General features: G+C 50.8%; 1 long non-coding RNA gene across 1 annotated transcript; it reads left to right on the forward strand.

Annotated features, from left to right (window-relative positions):
* The first annotated feature begins 566 nt into the window (after positions 1 to 566).
* Positions 567 to 12111, forward strand: LOC119471547. The gene is made up of 5 exons (XR_005200622.1): positions 567 to 671; positions 2610 to 2807; positions 3145 to 3255; positions 3927 to 4066; positions 11738 to 12111. It is a non-coding gene; the product is annotated as an uncharacterized LOC119471547 (long non-coding RNA).
* The last annotated feature ends 10892 nt before the right edge of the window (positions 12112 to 23003 follow it).

A 23003-nucleotide genomic window follows, 5' to 3' on the forward strand; every position in this document is an offset into this window, starting at 1 on the left:
TGCTCCCGAGCCCGGGGGGCAAGTGTGGGCGCGCCCCATGGGGCCGCCAGCCCCCCGCCCCGCCGCGCCAGGCCGGCTCAGAGCGCGCGGCCCCCGCGCCCCCAGCGCAGCCCCGCGCCCAGGGGCGCCCGAGCAGCCAAGCAGCGCGGCTGGGGCCCCGCAGGCGCCCGCGCCAGGCCCATGGTCCCAGGAGTCCGGGCGCCGCGCTCGCCCCTGCCTCGCTCCTTTTCTGCTTCCACCAAAAAGGAAGAAGAAGCAAGAAAAAGAGAGAGAGAGATGATCAAACTTTTGGAGGCGGGCTGCTGGCGGTCCCCGGAGGCAGAGCAAGGCCGGGTGAGGGCGCGCGGAGGGCGGTGGAAGCTGCCTCCCCGCCGGCCTGGGGGAGGAGAGGAAAAGGAAGGATTTGGGGGAAATGAAGGCGATTTAAAGTCTCGGCCCGCGGTGGCTCTCCACCTTCCCTCCTCCCCGCGCTGGGCCGCCCTCTGCTGCCCCCTGCTGCCCCCTGCCGGCCGCAGCCGAGGATACAGCCTCAGCTGGCCCACTACAGCCCCGCTGGGACACCCGCCCACTCCTCCTTGTAAAGATGGGGAAGCAGATTCACAGAGAGGAAGGGGCTGCCCAGGGCTTCACGACGATTTGATCTGCTTTCTGAGATTAGAAATTTCCGACTGGTGAGGCTGGGGGTCCTCCAAGGGGGGGTTAGGGTAGAGACAGGAGGGACAGATTCCACTCATGGAAGAAACCCGCAGTTCCAGGGACACGGCTGGGACCAGGACTTGGTGTCCAGACTCCCACGACAACCAGTATGCTGAACCCCACCGCCCACCAAAAGGTTGCGCACCGATACTTGGAGCTCCGTGGAGAGCATAAAGGGTGGCTTGTTGAAAGTTTGCCCCCCTCTCCCTTCTGTCAGAGATTGGATCCTACCCGCTCCCCGCCCCCGGACCCGCGCACCTCCCCAGAATCGACAAAAACTCCCTCGGATCCCATACTGGAGCCAAAGAAGCACACCTTTACCCAGGCACATTCTCACTGCCTCAGTCCAGCCCTGGGACCACAGCTCCCGCCGCCTCTACCACCTCTTGCCACTCGTTCACAGGCAAAGTCACACTTATTCACCGGTGCACAATCCCGCACGTATCCACGCTTTCCCCAAACTCAGACACACTCTCACACCGGGTCACAAGCAGGGACAGCCACGCACCCTTCCTGGGTTCACATAATAACGCATCCTCAGATCTGGGCTCAGGCGCACGCTGAGACTCCACACTCAAAGACACACGCACACGGATGCTTACACACGGGCAAATGCACACTATCCTGGCCATATAGCCTTCACACGTGTACACACTCCAGGTGCACACACTCACGGGCGCACACCCTCACTTGCACACAGCTCTCCGAGAGTGCCCACCGCACATGTGCACACACCCATTCACTCCCCACGCATGTACCACCCACCTTCCCATACGCGCACACCTTTACGCACGAACACACACACACACGGACAGCAACACTCTCCGCGCTCCAGGAGCCTCCAGGCACTTACTGGGTCCCTAAGTGCGAGGCTGGCCGGTCGGTCCTTCCTCCGGCGCCTAACGGCATTTGTATTCATGGGTCCCCGCAGCCGTGGGCGCGGGGGCAGGGGGGGGTGCAAGGTCCCCTTCCCTAAACGCAGCGCGGGCGCGCGGAGCGCAGCGGCACCGGGAGGGGCATGGGCGCGCGGGACTGCGCCGCCGGCCCGGTCCGCCTGCGCTCGAACTTCGGCCGCTCTGCGTCCACGGACTCCGGCGCGGGCTCCGAGAGCGGGGGGCGGCTCATAGGTGCTGGGGCCGCGGCGCCCGCCGGGCCTTTTGAAGTCTCCGCTGGGGGCGGGGAGGGGGCGCTGAAGGCGGCCTTTTAAACCGTAGCTGCTAGCGGGTTCGGTCGAGCAAGGTGTCTGGTTTCAACAAACTTTAGGAAAAGTCCCAAGCCGAGAGAGGGGAGGCAAGGGGGTGGGGGGAGCTGCATAGCTGTGCGCTGCTTCCTGCAGAGGGCAGAGCACCCATGGCTGCCAGGAGGGAGGCCCGTCGTGGGACTGGAGAACCGGCAGTCTGCTAGCTCCCGTGTGGAACCACCTCTGCCACCCCCGCACCCCCATGTTGAGCCAGAGTTCTTAACTTCAATGTGCAGGAACCCCAGGGAGTACAGGAAGACCCCCAAACTGTGCACAAATTGAGCATGCTTGTGCATTCTTCAGGGGAGAGGGGCCACAGGCTTTCCTCCGGTCTTCAGAAGTCCACGGCCCCCTAAGGCTCTCCAATCATAACTAATGTTTTTTTAGTTGTATACATGGTACCATGCAGACCCTGCCTTTATTTACATTTTAGTTATTTTGTTCATTGTGGGGTTTTGCATTAGTTTTTATACTTTGAAAAGTATTGCATCAAAAAATTATCTTTATTATTTGGGCGTTTGGGGGCACTGCTTTGGGCAATTGACCTCATTGCTGAGTTTTCTTGGCGTCTCCTGGTATGCCGCATCTCTGCATGTGCCACGCCCTAGTCCAGACCCTGACCCACACAGGGCTGGGGTTTAAGGGAGGTCTGTTACTTTCTCTCCATTTACAGATGGAAAAGCTGACATAAACTGGTAGGTGGTGGACGTTGGATTTGAGCCCAGGTAGCCTAACTCCAAACTTCTGCATCTTGTCATGAGGATCCAAATTTTAGCCTTTAAGGGGTTCTGTGCAGATCCTCCCCAGCCTCCCCAGCTTCAGATCCTGCCTCCTGAGCTCCAGCCTCTCCGATTCCTGCACCCAGGCTCAGGTAAGCTTGGCTACTTGGATGCTTTGTCCGTACTGTTTCCTCCCACGTTCTTCCCTTGCCCCATTTCTGCCTGTTCACAACCTCATTGTTCTTCCAGGTGCAGCCCGGAGCTCACCTAGCTGCTCTGCCCTACACCAGATTGCAGCACACAAGACATGGCACTGTCACTGGGAGATCTATCTCTGTCCCTGGACACCCAGCCCCAACACATGGAGTCTGGGATACAATAGATGCTCAAGCAAACCCCTGTACCAGACTCTGGGGCGGGGATGGGGTGGGGAAGGATCTGCCACTGTGGAGACAGGCACAAAAATGGTCCTGCCTTCTGGTCATGCAGGCATTTGTAATGTGGGCAGATATGCACAGCAACTTGGGTTAGGGAAGAGATTCTGGATGGGAGATACCAGACATCACTGCGTCATGGAGAACCCCCTGCAACTGCATAAAGGTGACATAAGGAGAATGTGATCAATGCTGCCAAAGAGATGTAGATCAATTGAATTGCAAAGCTGATTAAGGGCTAGAAAGAAACCAAGGAAGGCTCCCAGGAGGAGGTGGCATTTGGATCCTAAAGGGTGTGTTGGATAAATGTGCAGCCATGGGGGAGAAGGACATCTTTGGTGAAAGAGTCACAAAAAGGCCAAGAGGATAGAGGTGGATTTCAGGTAGATTTTGAAGGAGGATTGAGGAGGTGAGGCCCAGTAGAGAAACTGTCCAGCTCTCTCCACTGTTTTGTGTGTGATGCCACACAACTCACTGTACACAAAGCCATTTCCAGGCAAAGGGCTGCATTTCCTGAAGGGTCAGGCAGCAGGTCAGTGGCTAAGCACCAAGGCCTTTTCAAAGGCCTTGGCGTCACTCACAAATCTGAATAGGCAAGGCTTACTGCCAGGGAACCCTGCTTCACTGAGGGCACTCCAAAAGATCCATGAGAACCCCATGAGCACCCAGAAGGATTGAGGGCACCCCTCTCAGAGCCTCACTTTGCTCGTCTGTAAAACAGGTGCATCAGACATGATGAGCTGTGTGGGCCCTCTGAGCTTGGAGGCATGAGACTGTTATTCCACAAGAAATCCAATTCTGTAAATGAATACTGAGGGCTAAATGCATTTTTGCTAGGTCGGGAGGGAAATGAGGCTCATGGCCTTCCAGGAGCTCATGGTCAGTTGGAAAGAGGAGGCATGGACGCTGGGAAGAATTCCAAGGAAGGACCTTGTATCCTGCCTCTGCTGTCTCCTCACACCCAGTCTTCCTGCCAGGTAGGTTCCTGGCACAGAGCCAGTGACTGGGCATGAACAGTTCTGATGGACATCGAATGTGGAAGACACTAAGCCACTGCCCACCCCGCAGAGGGGACAGGGCAATCACCAAACAGCCCTAAGAGACCCATTTCTATGAGGCAGAAGGCAGTAAGCCTGGGAACCAGGTGAACAGGGGCTGCCAGGCCTCTGTAGATGCCTCAGGTTGGGAATTCCTGGCCTGGGAGGGACTTTCAGGGACCACACACATGGTTTGCCCCCTGCTCAAGCAGTTCAGCCACGGACCCATTGGTCTCTGTGGTGCATCTGCCTTTGGAGAAGCTGTTGGTTGCAATAGCTTCAATGGTGGGCACACAGTAGGTGCTCACAAAATGTTTATGAATGAACCACTAGATGAAGTCTTCTTCTTCTTTTTTTTTTTCATTTTAATAGAGACAGTCTCACTTTGTTGCCCATGCTGGTCTTAAACTCCTGGGCTCCAGTGATCCTCCTGCCTCAGCCTCCCAAAGTGCTGGGATTACAGGCATAAGCCTGCACACCCAGCCCTAGAGGAAGTCTTAACCTATGAGACAGAGGTTGCATACCCCCCCCAAGTATCAATCTGCATCCATTTACTCACCAAGCTGCTTCTGAGGACCCACTGTGCACCAGGCTGGGTTTTCTGCTCTAGAAATGCTATGGTCTGAGGAAGGAGGCCAGCAAAGAGAAAGACAGACAAAAAATGCAGGTCAGGAAGTCCCGCCTCAAATCAAGCCCGTTTAAGCGGTACTGCAGAATCTGGAGGAGAACCAGGGTCCTCCCACTAGGAGAAGATCTAGAGTCCTCCAGTCTTTCCAATTCCCTGCACAATTCACATCTAACCATGGAGTCATTCTTTCCTTGGTAGAGAGATGCTGTCACACATCAGCCCCTGAGCTGGCCTCTGGCAAATAAAACCTGTGGTCCCTGCTGGACAGCGCTGCCGTTTTATCTTCTGACAACAGCACCAAGCACAATGCCTGGCACACAGGAAGTTCTCCACAAGTGCTGAGTGAATGATGGAATGAATGCCTGAATGAAAACATGAATGAAAGTAAATCCAGCTGATGAGACCAGGGTAACTCCCCTGCCATCTCCTCCCTCTCCTCCATGATGACCCTCACCCAACAACAGATATTTGTTGGGCATGTGCAGACCCAATGCACATGGAAGACCCAATTTTAGGTGCTGCAGATACACTGAACAACATAACACAAGGCATCTGTCTTAACAGAGGAGCAGAAAATACACAAATCTGTTCTATGACATCAGGTTGTCATGAGTGCTGTGAAGACCTCTAAGCAGAGTGGAGTGAGAGAATGATGAGCGGGGCTATTTTATATAAATAACCACCCTCTCTGAGGAGGTGATGGTTAAGCAGGAAGAAAGAAAGAAATGAGCAAGTGAGTCATGTTCAGTGGAAGAACGGGGGAAGGCAGGAATGGTGTGATCTCAGCTCACCGCAACCTCCGCCTCCCGGATTCAAGCGATTCTCCTGCCTCAGCCTCCCAAGTAGCTGGGATTACAGGCATGTGGCATCAGACCCGGCTAATTTTGTATTTTTAGTAGAGACGGGGTTTCTCTATGTTAATTGAGCTCCTGACCTCAGGCGATCTGCCCACCTTGGCCTCCCAAAATACTGGGATTACAGGAGTGAGCCACCATGCCCGCCCCCACACTGACTTCTCATTCCCATAATTCCTTGGTTAAATGTAGACCATACATTCCCTGAGGGCAGGGGCTGCTCTGCCCTCCTGCTCATGGCTGTGTTCCCAGCATCCAGGACAAAGCATTTTAGTAAAATGAATTGAACTGAACTCCAGGCTGAAGAGGGAGGCAGATTCTCATGGTGTCTCCCTCACCCCCGCAAGGCAATGTCGGCCCATTTCTCTCCCCAACGCTGGAGCCAGTGCTGGCTGTCCTCATGGCCCATGGTCTCCTAGGGCCTGGACTCTGCCTACAGGACCATGTCACTGTGGCCTGGTGGCCGCCAGAATTCCAAAGACAATGTCTACCAGAAGGAATAAGGCAGAGGTCAAGGAAGTTCAAGGCTAGCACTGGGAGAGCAACACCTACCTGCTAGGCACATGCTCCCACCTTCTGGGACCTTCTGCCTCTTCCCCTCTCTGGGTTTATTTCTCAAGGGCTAGGCCAAGTGACAAAGGCCAAGTGCCTACAGAGAATCGCTTGAACTCGGGAGATAAGATCGCACCACTGCACTCCAGCCTAGGCAACAGAGCAAGGCTCCATCTTAAAAAAAAAAAAAAAAAAAAAAATTCCTCATTTTACAGGTGGAGAAACTGAGTCTCGGAAACAGGGTCCATGATTTTCTCAAAGTCACACAAAGTTAATGGGGCTGGTGTGGAGAAGCAGGGTCTCCCCTCTTTGTGCTAACCGCAGAGGGTCAAACCTGTCTCTCCAGCCTAAATGCAGTTAGTCATCCTTGGAAGCATTAGGTCCATTTTCCAGATGTGAGCACTGTGGCAAGCTAAGGTCTCTGGGCTCTCCCCAGTAATGTGTCCAGAACCACTGGCTATACCAAACAAGCCTTTAGTGAGGAGTTCTGGCCCACCCCCAGCAGCCTAGGGTGGGGATGGAGGCAATTGATAGTTTCAGGCCTTGGCTTCTGTGGCCCCCTCTGCCTAGAATGCCCTTCCAGCTCTTTTTCACTGGAGTCTGGGCTCCGTGTTCCCCCAGCTCTGCCACGCCAGCCCCCATCCTGCCCGGTACACCACACACCTATGCAACAAGGAGCCCTGCAAGGCTTTGGCTGTGTCTTTTTTTTTTTTTTTTTTTTTTTGAAATGGATTCTCCTTCTGTTGCCAGGCTGGAGTGCAATGGCGTGATCTCGGCTTACCGCAACCTCCGCCTCCCGGGTTCAAGCAATTCTCTTGCCTCAGCTTCCCAAGTAGCTGGGACTACAGGCATGCACCACCACACCCAGGTAATTTTTGTATTTTTTTTAGTAGAGACAGGGCTTCACCATGTTGGCCAGGATAGTCTCGATCTCTTGACCTCCTGATCTGCCCGCCTCGGCCTCCAAAAGTGCTGGGATTACAGGCATGAGCCACTGTGCCTGACCGGCTGTGTCTTATCTCCATAGACCCCCTCAGTAAATCTTAGATGGACAAAGGAAAGAAGGGAGGGAAGAATCAGGGAAGGAGGGAGGAGGGGAAGAGCGGCAGAGCTGGGGGCAGGTTGACTATCATCTAAGGACATCCACAGAGGCAGACACCATTGTTGGGTCCTTGCTAACAGAGTTCCATCTTCATCCAACCTCTTTATCCTTCAGAGGAGACTGTGTCCCGCCCAAAACCCAAACTGTGGTGGTCTTCCTCTGGCCAGTGAGTGGCTTGGTCATGGACATACATTTCGGCCACTGAGATATGAGAAGAATTGCATCGGCTGGGGCCTTCTGAGAAAGTTTTCCGCACCTTTACAAGAGGACACAGACCAGCGACCTGTCCCTTTCTCCCTGTTGAACTTTGTAGGATGCAGTTGTGCTGTGTGGAGAGGCTGCAGTCATCTTGCCACTATGAGGTGACAAGCCGTAGGTCCACAGCCAACAAACTGAGGGTAGCCAAGAGGAAAGGCAGAAAGAACGGGATCCTGACCAGGCGAGGTGGCTCACGCCTCCTAGCACTTTGGGAGGCCAAGGCGAGTGGATCACCTGAGGTCAGGAGTTCAAGACCAGCCTGGCCAACACGGTGACACTCCGTATCCACCTAAAATACAAAAATTAGCTGGGCGTGGTGGTGGGCACCTGTAATCCCAGCTACCCAAGAAGCTGGGGCAGGAGAATTGCTTGAACTCGGGAAATGAGACTGTGCCACTGCACTCCAGCCTAGGCAACAGAGCAAGACTCCATCTTAAAAGAAAAAAAAAAAAAAAAAACTGGTACAGTGGCTTACACCTGCAATCCCAGCACTTTGGGATGCCAAGGTGTGTGGATCACCTGTGGTCAGGATTTCGAGACCAGCCTGACCAATACGGAGAAACCCCCCGCTCTACTAAAAACACAAAATTAGCAGAGCATGGTGACATGTGCCTATAATCCCAGTTACTCGGGAGGCTAAGGCAGAAGAATTGCTTGAACCCGAGAGATGGTGAGCCGAGATCGTGCCATTGCACTCCAGCCTGGGCAACAAGAGCAAAACACTGTGAAAAAGAGAAAGAAAGAAAGAGAGAAAGAGAGTGTGGGGGGAAGGGAGGGAGGGATTCTTAAAGACATTATTGAGATGCTGAATTAGGCACCGCTGGACTGACGTTTCTCAAAACAACAGTGTCCCTCATTGTTGACGCCACTTTTAGTTGTGTTTTCCCTCACTGGCAGCTGAAAGCATCCTAGCTTATGTATCAAACGAATAAGAACTTTGGTCTGTACCAGACAGACCAGGGGATCGCAATGACAATGACAGTAACAGTCCCCTCCTCCATTCATAGCCAAAACAATATCACATTTAGCATTTTGGGGTTCCATGCAACAACCCCATCAGATTGACATGACAGATATCTGCATCTCTGATTTAGAGATGAATAAACCAAATCCAAACTAATGGTCTTGCCCAACTTCAGCCAGCAGCAAGGTGACAAAACTGGGACTAGAGCTGTGGCCCTAAGTCCAGTGTTCATTACAATATACGAACATTCGTGTGTGTGTGTGTGTGTGTGTGTGTATGCGCACATGCACACGCCCAGGGGAGGAGTTTCCCTTCACAACGCAAGGAGTAGTAACCAGTCAGTGGTGATGGAAGCACCAAGCGAATTTCAGAGCTGAAAATTCATCCAGGCCAATGTCTGGTTGGTTCCATGATGTGGTCAGTCAACTCCTATGTGGCAAATCTGCTGTCAGCCACACTGGAGAGTCAGCTTTTTAGAGAGACATCATTCTCCTTCCTCCAGCTGCAATCTGCTCTCCAATATCTTGGCTACTTCATTACCCATGCCCAGACCATGCGATGTGATACATTACTGCCTGCAGGTAGTTCCAGGAAAAGTTGGATGCTTCTGCTTGTCACAAAATGAGGACAGAGGAGACATACACACGTGTGTGCGCACACACACACACACACCACTATGCCTCCCTTCCAAGAAGCCACTTCTGCAAAGAGTTCTTCAGATGCATCTCCAAGTGTCAACATGCTAAAGCTCTTTTCACAGTGACTGTTGAGAACGGCAGTTCTGGAATCAGCTGAAGCCTGCCTCTGGCTGAAATCACCCTGAAAGTAACAACCCTGTCTTCCTCACAAGCCATCCTTTTTCCAAGTCCAGCATTCTCATTTCCTCCAATCACTCCTCATCTGGTACCCCTTTCACATCTTCTATCATTGTCTCCTCCAAGGGCATTGCAGTCAGTACCCAATTACAGCCAAGTGACCACAGCAAAGCTCACGGGTTTGGGTGGCATCCGGCTAGCACAGAGTTGAGCAGGACTATCACCTCCTCCCATATATAATCTATGCTCCTGTTAATGCAATCTGAGGGCATGTTAGCTTTTTGGCAGCCACACCACAGCATTCACACTAATCTGATGACCATGAGGAACCCCTAAGATTTTCTCATGTGCCTCCTCTGGTACAGTAAAGTTTTGTCACCCTGAGTGGAACCCCTATTAAGTATCATCTATCCTTTTAGCCTATCTGGATTAATGCTTATTGAATAGGTTTCTCCTGTGTTTATGGCTTAAGAGCCTGTGACTGACACCCTTGTTAAGGCATAAAACATGCCGATAAATAACGTTGCTTAGAGGAGTTTCAGGGTGGTTCGTGCCAACTTGTCAGCATCGTTTTCTAATAACAAGAGACTAACAGTTTGTACCTGGCCTTCGTGAGACCCCTGGAGGGAGCTGCCAGCGCTGGTTTCATAGCAAGAATATGCCTAAAATGACCAAACAAGAATGAAAAACTTCAGGTGAGACTCCATTTGGGGCTCCTGGGTTCTAGGTATTCCATACTCAAGTTCATGGCTTCTGATCTGAGAGAGGAAGTACGTCTTGGTATGGCCTTTCAAGGGGAGGACAGTGTGGGCTGATGCCTGGCCTCTCCAGACCCCTTGCTTTGAGGCGGTCTTTAGCTGTGAAGCAGGTTCTTAGGTTAAATGCAGTTGCAATGTGCGCTTTTCCTGAAAGAACTGTAGATGTGTACACATTGTCATTCTGAGTCCTGCGGCTCTTCTTTGCAGTCGAGCCCTAATTGCTATTCTTAGGGCAGGATCCTACCACAGCCTCAGGCATTTGCACAAGCAAAAGGGAGATGACAGGCTGGGTGCAGTGGCTCATGCCTATAATCCCAGCACTTTGGGAGGCCGAGGCAGGTGGATCACTTAAGGTCAGAAGTTCAAAACCAGCCTGGCCAACATGACGAAACCCTGTCTCTGCTAAAAATACAAAAATTAGCCAGGCATGGTGGTGCACGCCTATAGTCCCAGCTACTCGGGAGGCTGAGGCAGGAGAATCGCTTGAACCTGGAAGGCAGAGGTTGCAGTGAGCAAAGATCATGCCACTACACTCCAGCTTGGGTAACAGCACAAGTCTCCATCTCAAAATATTTTTAAAAAAATTTTTTTAAAAGGGAGATCAGCTGGGAGTGGTGGCTCATGCCTGTAATCCCAGCAGTTTGGGAGGCTGAAGTGGATAGATCACAAAGTCAAGAGATCAAGACCATCCTGGCCAACAGTGGTGAAACACTGTCTCCACTGAAAATACAAAAATCAGCTGGGCGTGGTGGCACACGCCATGAGAATCACTTGAACCTGGGAGGCAGAGGTTGCATTGAGCTGAGATCACACCACTGCACTCCAGCCTGGCGACAGAGTGAGACTGTCTCAAGGGAGATGCAAATGCTCTAATAGGTGATCGGGTGATCAGAGATGGGTGAGACCACTCCTCTCGCTCTTGGAGTGGGTAATGTATTCATTGAGGGGTATTTTCCCCCTATTTTCTGCATTTTTTTCAACCAGGTTCTTATTTGGGGTCTCACCTATCTAGGTATCCAGGAAGGGTTATGATTTCATATGAAGCCCATGCCTAAGGCTGGTTGCGGGTGCCGCCAAGAAGACACACAGCACCACCTTATATTAGCCGCGGGACCTTGGGAAGCAGACTCCCTTTACCTCTCTGAGCCTCTCCCTTTACCCCTCCTGAGCCTTTTCCTCACCTCCGAAATTGGGGGAACTGACATGCACGTCCGTGGTGATTATTCATTTCTCCCAACTTCACCAGTCCCTGGGAGGTGAGCTCTCAGGGCAAATGCAGCTGATCTTGGCATGACGTGCCCCTCAAGCTAATGGGGTCTCCTCTAGTTGCCTTGGACTGCAAAGGCGTGTTCTCTCTCTCTTGCCACCCTTGTGGTCCTTGTTGGTAGTAGCTAACAGCGGGCTACCTGGTGCAAATCCCAGTTTTGAGCTCTGGCTCTGTGATTTTGGGTGTGCTATGTAACTCTTTGTACCTAAGTTTCTCTACCTTTTGAACTGTGATAAGAATAGCATCCTAATATTTACATTGATATTTTAATAATAATATCTGCATTGTGCCTAGGATTTGAGTATGAAGTAAGTTAATATATACAAAGCACGTAGAACAGTGGCTAGTGCCTGGAAAAAGTAACATAAATAGAGGCTTATTTATTACAACTATTGTTATTGTTATTTTCTCAGACGGTTTAGGTGCCAGTGGCTTCTGAATAAAACAGCATTCTTGAAGTAAACAGCTGAGGACATGAAATATGCCAAAGCTGGCAGCGGACTGTTCTTTTTCCTGGATGAAAATCTCTGAGAATCATTTGCTCTTAACGTTGGTGTCCTGGGGACTGCTGCCTTGTGCCAGGAAGCCACCCAGGGTCTTGGATCTGTCAGATCCTTGGGACTTTGTGATAAACCTGCTCTTGTCCCTCAGGTTAGGAAAACGAAGCCCAGGAAATCTGGGAGCCCCCACCACTTCCAGAGCAATAGACCAAAATCCCTTCTCCCAGGGCGGGGGAGAAACCTGGAAAAAGCTCATGAGAACAGATGGCTGAATTTTCAAGAATCGTGTGAGCTGCTGTTAAACAAGCCATTATTAAAATTTTAATTGTATAAACTTCCAATTAGGTGAGTTATATTAAAAGTAAAAGTGATAAATACCCCAAACTCATCTCTTTCTAGTTATTTTACTGTGCTTTACGTTTTCTATACCCTTGAAGTTATTTACATCTTTTGTAAGGGTGGGGGTTGGAAATTCAATGTAAGCACCTCTTTTAAACTTGGTGTTTGGTGACATCACTAAGGTAATTTCAAACAGGCCATGGTGGGAGCATTTACACCTCAGAAATTGGCAAATGCTATTAATTAGGGCTCTTTTCCTCCCGAGACCCTAGTGTTAACCATGGATTAGCTCACCACTGCCCTCTCCTACCTAGGCCAGTACTGTGCGCACTTCAGAAGCAGCTCCCTCCTTCCTCCTCTGCTGGATCTGCCATCCACTCCCTTGAGCATAGACCCAGATCCTGCTCAATTTGGGGGCATTATTTGTTGCTGTAACCTCCTCAAAACTTCCTTCTTCCACAACATCACACATTCCAGCTACACTCAGCTCCTTGCAATTTCTTCAATAAAATACAGGATTTTCCATTCCTCTGGTACTTTGCATATTGAGTTCCTTCTTTGGCCAGGGTAAGCGGGATGTGTTTTCTCCTTTTCTAGATGCGTATTCTGCAGGAGTCAGAAAGTATCTCCTCTAGGGAGCCTTTCTTCAATCCCCTACACCTGCCTCATCCCACCCCACTGCAGGCTGCATATAGCGGTGTGTTGGCAAATATTTAACAGCCAACGCTCTTCCTTTTCAAGGAAGAGAAAAAGTCCTGATTTTTAGCATCTGCCAATTTCCATGGTGTAAATATGCCCATCGTGGCCAATTTCGAGCTAACAACATTCAGTCCTTGAGTGTAAAGTTGGGAAGAGGCGCACCGGCTGGTCTGGGCCAATTTCAGCACATCACTGACTGGATCAGATGTCTTTTCTGTCTCACGGCAGCCACACCCCTATACAGCCCCCACAATACAGTACCAGGCCAAGCCATACTGGAGCCTGAGGCAAAAGGAAGAGTTTTACCTCTTCCAGTTAAAGATGACTCTGCACCTAACCCACGGAAGCCAGGTCCTGTGCTAGGCATTTTGACCAGGGCTGATCTGCAGACTCCTCCAACCTGGGGAAACAATGAAAGGAAACTGGGACTGGGAAGTGGAGACTCCACCAGGACCAGAGGTGGGAAGTCACAGACAGGCAGCCATCCCTGAGCTCCCAGGCCTCAGGAGGTGACAGGGCTCCTATCTCTGGATGGGTCTCAGGGGATTTCCATTTGGCAGGGGCAATGGAAAGGAGATCCAAGCACTAGATACTTCAGGATGGCTTCCCAGTGCACAGTTTGATGGGTCATCTGTCGTCTGAGGGTGCCAGGACTTGTTCCTGTGTGTGGTCACTTCCTCACCCTGAAGACCACCAAAAAAGAGGTTGTCTGGAGATGTGGCATCAAAGGCATTGCAGGCATCTGACTGGACTCTGGTCTGCGTGGGTGTGGATGTTAAGAGGCTCTGTTTATATAAGATTGGCCATGACATCTGTTTTTTAAGCACTTGATATCTGTGGGGCCTCCTGTAAAGAGCTTTCACAGATTAGCTCATTGATTGCTCACAAAATCCTCAGATGTAGACATTCTTCTGCTCCTTTTACAGATGAGAAACAGAGAAGCTGGCAACCTGCCCAAGGTCTCACAGCTGGTAACTGATGGGACTGAAACACTAACCTAGAACCATCTGGTTCTACAGCCCATGATCTCAACCACTGTATGTGAAGAAAAGGAATTTCGAAGATGGGCCCCTTTCCAGCACTGGTGCCCGTGAGCACCAAAAATAGAGGCGGGAGTTGGCAGATGCAGTCATTTTGGTTCCTCTCCGAGCTGGCCTTGTCCCCTGCTCTCTGAGCCTATTCGTCACAGAAGCCCCTAGAGTCCCTCTCCCCCCACCACCCATCCACTTCTCCAGCCAGTCTCCACAGGGGAGTTGAATGTCCCCAAAGGGGAATTCCTCTCAAAGACACTTGTAAATTCTCAGTTGAAGGGGTCAGGAGAGGAGAAGGAGGGGAGAAAGCAGTGAGCATCTCATCTGTCAGTCTCTGTGCGCACATTAGGGCTCCTTCTCACCCCAGGACGAGGGGGTAGTTGTTTTTCTCATCCTTATTTGAAAGGCTTGCATAGTTCAATATGGTAGCCACCGGCTACATGTAGCTACTTACATTTTAATTCCTTAAAATAAAAAAAAAAATAGAAATTAAGTTTCCTAGTTGCATTAGCCACCCTAGAAGTACTCAATAGCCCTGGTAGTTACCATGCTGTACCGTGCACATAGAGAATGTTTTCATCCTTGCAGAAAGTTCTATTGCCAGCCCTGCACTGAGGAAGAAGGGACCTGTGGGAAGAGGACTCAGAATGACCTGCCTAGAGCCACGCAGCGAGTTGTAAACAGAACTGGGATGGGACCCATATTTCTTGCTTTCAAAGCCTCTACTCCCAGAGCTTGGAATATATTTGCCACCGCCTGGCCCCAGAACAAGGAGGATTGTTTGCCTGGGATGGTAGGTCGACTTGGGAAACCAAATAAGAGATCAGAAGACTGCGGTGAATACCAAAGTGGAGAAAAGAAGCCAGCTGTTCTTGAGGATTATTTTTATCCTGCCCAGATATCCTAGGGAGCTGCCCCCCTCCTCCCTTAAAGCTATTTTTATCTCAAGAGCTGGAATTGAAACACTGTCTCCCTTCGATGGACAGACGGATCCACTAACACATCATCATTTTAGCATCAGGAACGCCCGACCCTTGCTTAACAATTTCCAAGGAGGGTTCATATCCATTCTCAAATGCTATTCTCATACCAGTTCATGAGGCCATGGGGATAGATGAGGAACACAAGCCCCAAATGGCAGCTGGGAAAACTGAGGCTTGAATGGGCACAGTGAGCTCTTTCAACAGCTCGTACGTGTTAGAGCTGGGATTTAAAATCAGGCTTAGGCAGCTCCCTCCTTTCAGGGTGGGGAGTGAATTTCACAGGAGGGGTGTCTGTCTGTCGAGTGATGGAAAGCAGCCTGGTTTGTTTGCTGAACCTCACCTCACCCCTTTCTGGCTGAGCGGACAGATTGCTTGACATCTTTGAGCTTCTCTCTCCTTGTCCATAAGGCAGAGAAGTCCAGTCTTTCCCTTGCCTCCTCCACAGTCTTCCTGGAAGTCTGGCCAGTGAAAAAGCTTTTGGTAAATTGGAAAACACCCAATACCCAGAAAAAGACTTATTATTATCATTATCACCCTTATCTTCATGCTGAGCTGTAATCTAGAATTGTATACATCTGTACTTGTATGCAGTCTCCATCCCTTTCCCCTCTTTGGGCCTCAGTTTCCCTGCCTGAAACCTGAGTAGTCTGGCAAGGAGAATCTCCATGGGGCCTTCCTTCCAGCTCCGGCTTACGATTTCTGTGACCCATTCATTCAGTCAACAAGTGTTTATTGAGTTCGAGCAGCTTGACACAGTGGGGAAATGAAGGACCAACCTTTCCAGAAGGTTCCGTCCAGGCCGATTCAGCCACATGCGCAAATTTCCTTGTGCTTTCAAAAGACAAATTATGGGAAACATGTTATTCACCAAAACACACTCGCCCCATCTCTCAGGGAGAAAAAAAAAAAATCCCTTCGATCCCATCAAGAATTAAGCTAACATTGGAGAGAAACTCACCCTTGTTCCTCTGGGAATCTTTCCAGAGGCTCACGTCCCTGTTGAAAAGAGGGGAAACTGTATGCGGTTGTGTCTCCTGGGGGCTTCTGTAGACCTGGTAAACAGCCTGTGTTTGTCTCAGCTCCTGCCATCCTGAGAGGCCAGCCATAGCCAGGGAGAAAAAAAAAAGCCCCATTCTGTGCTCAGCCTGTCCCCAGAGTAAGGAAAATTGTCCATAAATATTTTCATCTTCATGGTCACCAAGGGAGCTGAGAGGAAGGCTTTGATTCTCCAAGACCCTGGACCCCTCCCTTCCTCTGAGGACCCTGTGGTCAAAGCTGACCTGGGTGTCCCATCTCTCACCCCCAAATTACAGGCTAGTGCCCATGCCGCCTGCCCCCAGGCGGTGGTGGGATTAGAGGTAGGACCACACTGTACCTCCACGGCCGGCCTCAGGACTGTTGGACTAGCCTCTCCCAGGCAGCTGGTTTCCTGCCAGAGCTGGGTGGTCAAGGCAAAGGAAGGGAGGATTCCAAGACGGCCTGGGGGGTGGGAGATGGCACTGGGGGCAGGGAGAGGGCCCCAGGGTGGGCGCTGGGAGAGGCCTGGGGTTGCCGTCTGGATCTTGAGTTGCTTTGCTCATCAAGGTCATGCAGAAGAGGTCCTGAGAGCACGGCTGACCCGGGAGTGCTTTATGGCAGAGCAGATCCTTGGAGATTAACAGATTTGCAAGATCCAAAGGAAGAACAGCCAGCAGAGGAATTTCAGTGATAGCCACTGACAAAGACATTCGGGGTCAGGAATCTCGAGCCAGAACTCCTAAAATCATCCCACACCGAAACCTCCTTTGTCCTGTCCTTCCCTGCTGTAACCTCCTTGCTCTACCTTCCGGAAATTTCTAAAAGGGAATGTTGCATCGGGGTGTCGATCCGACTTGAGAGTCTCCAAGGGTCATCTAAGTACAAGGTTCTATGAGTCTGTGGTTCCTAAGTCATCACTTGAGCCACAGCATTTTATGCCAAAAGTGCTAGACTTCTAATGCCTTTTGATACCAGAGCTCAGAAGCTCAGAAATCCTGGAATCCTGCCTGGTGCTGATTTTCAGATTCTATGATTCCACGCTTCTGAGGCTAGGATTTCTGTGATCCTTCAACTCTATGACCTATTTCAAGGCAGACAAGGATCTTGCACAAGGGGGCGTTCATTCCCAGCAGGGATTTACATGTGGGGGAGCCCAGTGTGGCCAGCTGACAGCTCATCCAGCTATATTGGGCAGCACTCCATGGCCCAAGGCTCCCAGAGCCCAGCTCGCCTCTGACCCTTTTTGGCCAGATACTCACTTGGCCCTCATCTAGCCCGTGCAGTCCCACCCAGTCCATATCACCAGATGTGGGCCAGGTTGCTGCATCAGCTGGCACCAATGCCCCAGCCTCGCTCTATCAGCATCCACTCCCATGGGCCAGGAGAAAGGAGGCAGTAAATATGTCTCCTTGGGCTGTATGTCCCCCGAGGGGACTCAGAATCCAAGAAAGCAGAGAAGGTGAGCTTGTCCTTGGCCCCAGTCCTAACCGCTTTCATCCTGATCAACCCAATGCAGCACCAGAATAGCCAATATCTGGGTGATTCAGAGGTCCCTTTGGCCTCAAAATAGTCATTCCATGGTTTATCTCTGTTGGAAATCCCACCAGCAGGAGGTGCTCCTTTAGGTGAAGGTCCCTGGAAAGACTGTACTGTGCTACAGGGGAGCCAGGGACTCTCCATTCTTCTTTCATTGTCTTATTCGTGTATTCAATGTGCACAAGAGCTAAATCTCAGCCCACAACCCAGGGTACGTGAAATATGACCTTCCTTTACTTCCTTCAGATAAACTAAACATTCCACTTTGAGTTTCCTTACCACCATGCTGGCAGGAAATTCATCTTGGTCAGTATGGAGACACCCCTACAGCCCCCTACCCTGGTTATGCAAAAGTCCTGGGGTCTTATGCAGAATACTGCATTCTGAGAAGTCTCTCTGTCCTTCTACTCCCATCTGTGGCCCCTGAAGTGCTCGTTGGGCCAGATGTCACTTTATGTCCAGTGACCCAGTGACACGCCTTGGACATAGGAAGCCCTACCAAAGCTGGAACATTAAGCTGTTGGGTCTAGCCTGCCTAGGAACACCATGGAGCATCCCCTCCTCCCCCGAGGTTTTACCTGTTCCCCATGAATCTAAGGACATGTCACCTTCCCTCTTCTCCTTGTTTCACAGGTGCTCTGCCTCTGTTCTTCCCCTCTGGGACCCTCATCTTCTCACTGAGCTCACAAAAGACTTAACATCACACAACTCTGGCTTTCAGCTCTTTCCAAACTCCAGCAACCAGAACATCTAAAGGGCTGACCACCTGCTGGCACTGGGGATGCAGAAAGAAGCACACAGATGAGCATCCACAATCATCACCCCATACACAGTGATTTGCACATGATCCTGGGAGAGTTCTTGGAGCAGCTGCCTGGCTCCCTGCTGGCAATGACACAAGTTGGGCCCTGGAGGAATGGGACACAGCATGTGTGTTATGCAGTTCTTATGTTGCTATGAAGAAATGCCAAAGACTGGGTCATCTGTAAAGAAAAGAGGTTTAATTGGCTCCTGGTTCTGCAGGCTGTACAGGAAGCATGATGTTGGTATCTGCTCGGCTTTTGGGGAGACCTCAGGAGGCTTTCACTCTGGCAGAAGCCAAAGTAGGAGCAGGCACATCCCACGGTGAAAGCAAGAGCAAAAGAGAGAGTGGGGGACAAGGTGCCACAAACTCAGAAACAACCAGAACTTGTGAGAACTCACTATCGTGAGGACACACCGAACCATGAAAGATCTGCCCTTGTGACCCAGACGCCTCCCACAGGCCCCACCTCCCATGCTGGGGATTACATGAGATTTATAATGAGATTTGGAGGTGACATCCAAACTGTATCAGCAGGGGGATAGGTTGTGGAGTCAACAAGGAGGTAATAAGTTCTGAGCACTGGAGCCCTTGGGGAAATTAAAGCTGGGTGAAGCCAGGTGCAGTGGCTCATGCCTGTATTCCCAGCAGTTTGGGAGGCCAAGGTGGGCGGATTGCTTGAGCCCAGGAGTTTGAGACCAGCCTGGGCAACATAGTGAGACCACCATCTCTACAAAATAGAAATTAGCCATGCATGGCAGGCATGTAACTATAGTACCAGCTACTTGGGAGACTGAGGTAGGAAGATTTCTTGATCCTGGGAGGTCAAGGCTGCAGTAAGCCATGATTGCACCACTGCATTCCAGCCTGGGTAACAGAGTGAGACCCCCCCAAAATAAATAAATAGCTGGGTATAGCAATATTGGCAGGGGAGAGTCTGGAAAGGAGATGGCATTTGGGGAGGCTTGACTGGCTCAGCCATCCCCAGGGCTCTGCCTGCAGCCTTAGGAAGGGGCCTGACAATTGCTAGGTAGAGAGAAAGCCAGACCTTCAGAGGAGTGGGAGGGGAGGGGTGGGAAACAGGGTATGCCAGCTGTGCAAAACAGAGTCGGGAGGCCTGGCTTCTGGCCCTGGGCTTGCCATAACTCACACGTGACCTTGAATAAGCTGCGTCTCTGGGCTTGGCTCTCCATGTGTGAATGGTCCACAGGCTTTCCCCTACTGTACGGTTGGGTCCTGATTGCCTGATGCCATAACTGCCTGTCTATCTCCAGCTGGCCGTCCGGCACCATCCTTGACTTTGGTCTTTGTTGAGTCCCTCCTGCCATCTTTAATAGAGTTGACCAAGAGCTGTTGTCTAAGTGGCGTTTGGTCCAGAATCATAGCTCCAAGATGGCTGGGGATGGAGGGAGCACACATCCATTGGAGGCGGCTGCATCTCTTGGCCCTTTTTTTCTCAGCTGCAGGGGCCAGCTTGGCAGACTCTCCCCTCACAAGCACAAACCCCCAACATGCACACACACATGCAGACGTAGCCTGGCCCTCTGGAGGAGAATCAGCATTGCCTGGCAAGGTGGCAGCAAGGAGCCAATGCTGCAGGGTCTCCAGGGCTGCTTTCAAGGCCTCCTGCTCTCCCATAGCCATGAAGGCCCCTGTGGTCCAGCCCTATCAGATCTTTATAGCCCTATGACTAGTGCCACTAGTCCCTGCCTGAAACCCACCTTGTCCAGTCACACAGCATCAGGCCCCGCCAAGGGCAGTAGTGGGAGAGAAAGGAGAGAAAAAGAGCGACTGAGAGATAAAGACAGAGAGACAGAATTCAAGGGAGAGAAATGGAAGCAGAAAGGGAACCAGGAGAGAAAGACAGAAGTAAGGAGATAGAATAATGGAGAAAAGAGGAAGACGGAGAAAGAGAGAAAGAGGAGTCATGCAGAATGGCACTGGGAGAAAGACAGCTTTTAAAAGGAGAAGAGACTGAAGGAGAGAGAGAATACATGCGTGTGTGCACACACTCACACACATATACATTCTCATACACCATTCTCTCACACACACACATTCACACACACACACTCTCACTTATACATTCACATACACCATTCTCACATACTCACACACACATATTCACGCACTCACACACTCACATTCTCACACATGCATGCATTCTCATACACACATTCTCACATGCTCACACATTCACACACACTCATTCACTCACACACACACACACATACACCCTCATACATTCTCATACTCACATATTCTCATACACACTCACATATTCTCATACACACTCATTCTCACACACACACACTCATACCCACACACACATGCACTCACACACATACATTCGCATACACACTTTCTCTCACACACTCACACATTCACACACACTCATTCACTCACACCCACATATGCACTCACTCACACATACATTCTCATACATTCACACACACTCATTCACTCACACACTCACACCCACATACGCATTCACACGTACATTCTCATACACACATTCACACACACACTCATTCACACACACCCACATATGCACTCATTCACACATACATTCTCATACGCACATTCTCACACACACATTCACACACACTCATTCACTCACACACACTCACACACACATATGCACTCACACACATACATTCTCATATATTCTCACACACTCACACTTTCACATACACTCATTCACTCACACACTCACACCCACATATGCACTCACACACATACATTCTCATACATTCTCTTACACACTCACACATTCACACACACTCATTCACTCACACACACACCCACATATGCACTCACACTCACATACATTCTCATACACACTCACATATTCTCATACCATTCTCACACACACACATGCTTATGCACACACACATTTGCATACACACATTCTCACACTCACACTCTAACACACTCATACATTCTCATACACACACCCACACACTCACACATTCTTACACACACACACACGTACTCTCATACACAGGCATTCTTACACTCACTCTCACATCCACACACACACACTTTCACCCACATAAACACACATTCTCACATACTCTCACACCCTTGCTTATGCACACACACATACACACACACACACTCTCACTTATACATTCACATACACCATTCTCACATACACACATTCACACACTCACATTCACACACACTCATTCACTCACACACACTCACACCCACATACACACTGACACTCATACATTCACATACACACATATTCTCATACACACTCATTCTCACACACACACACTCTTACACCCACATATGCATGCACTCAGACACATTCACATACACACATTCTCTCACACACTCACACATTCACACACACTCATTCACTTACACTCTCAAACATACATTCTCATACACACTCACATATTCTCATACACACTTATTCTAACACACACACTTACACTCTTACACCCACATAGTCATGCACTCATACACATTCACATACACACATTCTCACACTCACACTCTAACACACTCGTACATTCTCATACACACACCCACACACTCACACATTCTTACACACACACACACTCACACCTGCATATGCACTCTCTGTCATACACACACAGGCATTCTTACACTCACTCTCACATCCACACTCACATACACACTCTCACCCACATACACACACATTCACACACATTCTCACATACACTCACACCCTCGCTTATGCACACTCACACACACACTTGCACACCCTCCAACCACAGGCTCGGAGAAGACATGGGAGACCCTCCTCTAGCCTGGAGTGCCCTTCACCCTCAGCCAGACCAGCAGTGACCCCAGCGCCCCTGAGGTCCTCAGATGCTGAGAGCTGGGTTCGCTCGCACCAGCGAGGGGAACCTGGACATCACGCCTGTGGGTGAGACCCTTCCATTCAGCAGCTAGGGGTGAGGGTGTTCCCAGGCGTTGGAAGAGGCTGTCCTGCTGCCCCTGCCTCTGGCTTCTTGCCCTGACAGCCCCTCCCCCTCAGGCACAGTCTCCCAGCCCCACCTCAGGCAGCCACTCAGGACTCCCGTGACAGAGGACTGTGCTGTGGCACAGGCAACACAGGGAGAGAAGCTGGAGGCCCCGCAGGCTGGAAATGTTTTATCTGGGGTGCACCTCAGCCAGAGATTCGAAGGCCCCAAGCTCTGGGATGAGCAAGGAAGCCCCTTAGGTTAGGACTCCTAGAAAGTTCCAGGCTCCATTCAACAAACATCTCCTGAACACATGCTAGGATCAGCCTGAACAAGGCTGCCCCAAGCTCTATCTTTTAGGCTACGGCCCTCCAGGTTCAGCTTTGGGAACCTGGGCAGATTGTCTCACTAGGACGCTGCTCCCCACACCTGCGTGCACCTGCACCAAAGCAAATGCGCGGCTGCTGGTCTCCAAGTGATGCCTGGAGAGGCCAGTGCCCGCGGTGGGGATCAGAGGCCTGGCTGTGCCTGCTGTGCAGCTCAGCCGCAGACTCACCTCTCCCCTGTCCCCTTCCCTCTCCTGCTTCCCTTTGCTGCCCTCACCCCTCCCAGATTTTGTCAACAAACCCCATACATGCTGGGTCATACCTGTAATCCCAGCGCTTTGAATTGTTTGAGCCCAGGAGCTAAAGATTAGCCTGGGCAACATGGCGAAAACCAATCTCTACAAAAAACACAAACAGCCAGGTGTGGTGGCACACACTTGCAGTCCCAGCGACACAGGTGGCTAAGGCAGGAGGTGGAGGCTGCAGTAAGCCATGATTGCAA

This window comes from Cebus imitator, unplaced genomic scaffold, assembly GCF_001604975.1.
Source record: "Cebus imitator isolate Cc_AM_T3 unplaced genomic scaffold, Cebus_imitator-1.0 Scaffold64, whole genome shotgun sequence".
In the NCBI taxonomy this organism is placed as follows: Eukaryota; Metazoa; Chordata; class Mammalia; order Primates; family Cebidae; genus Cebus; species Cebus imitator.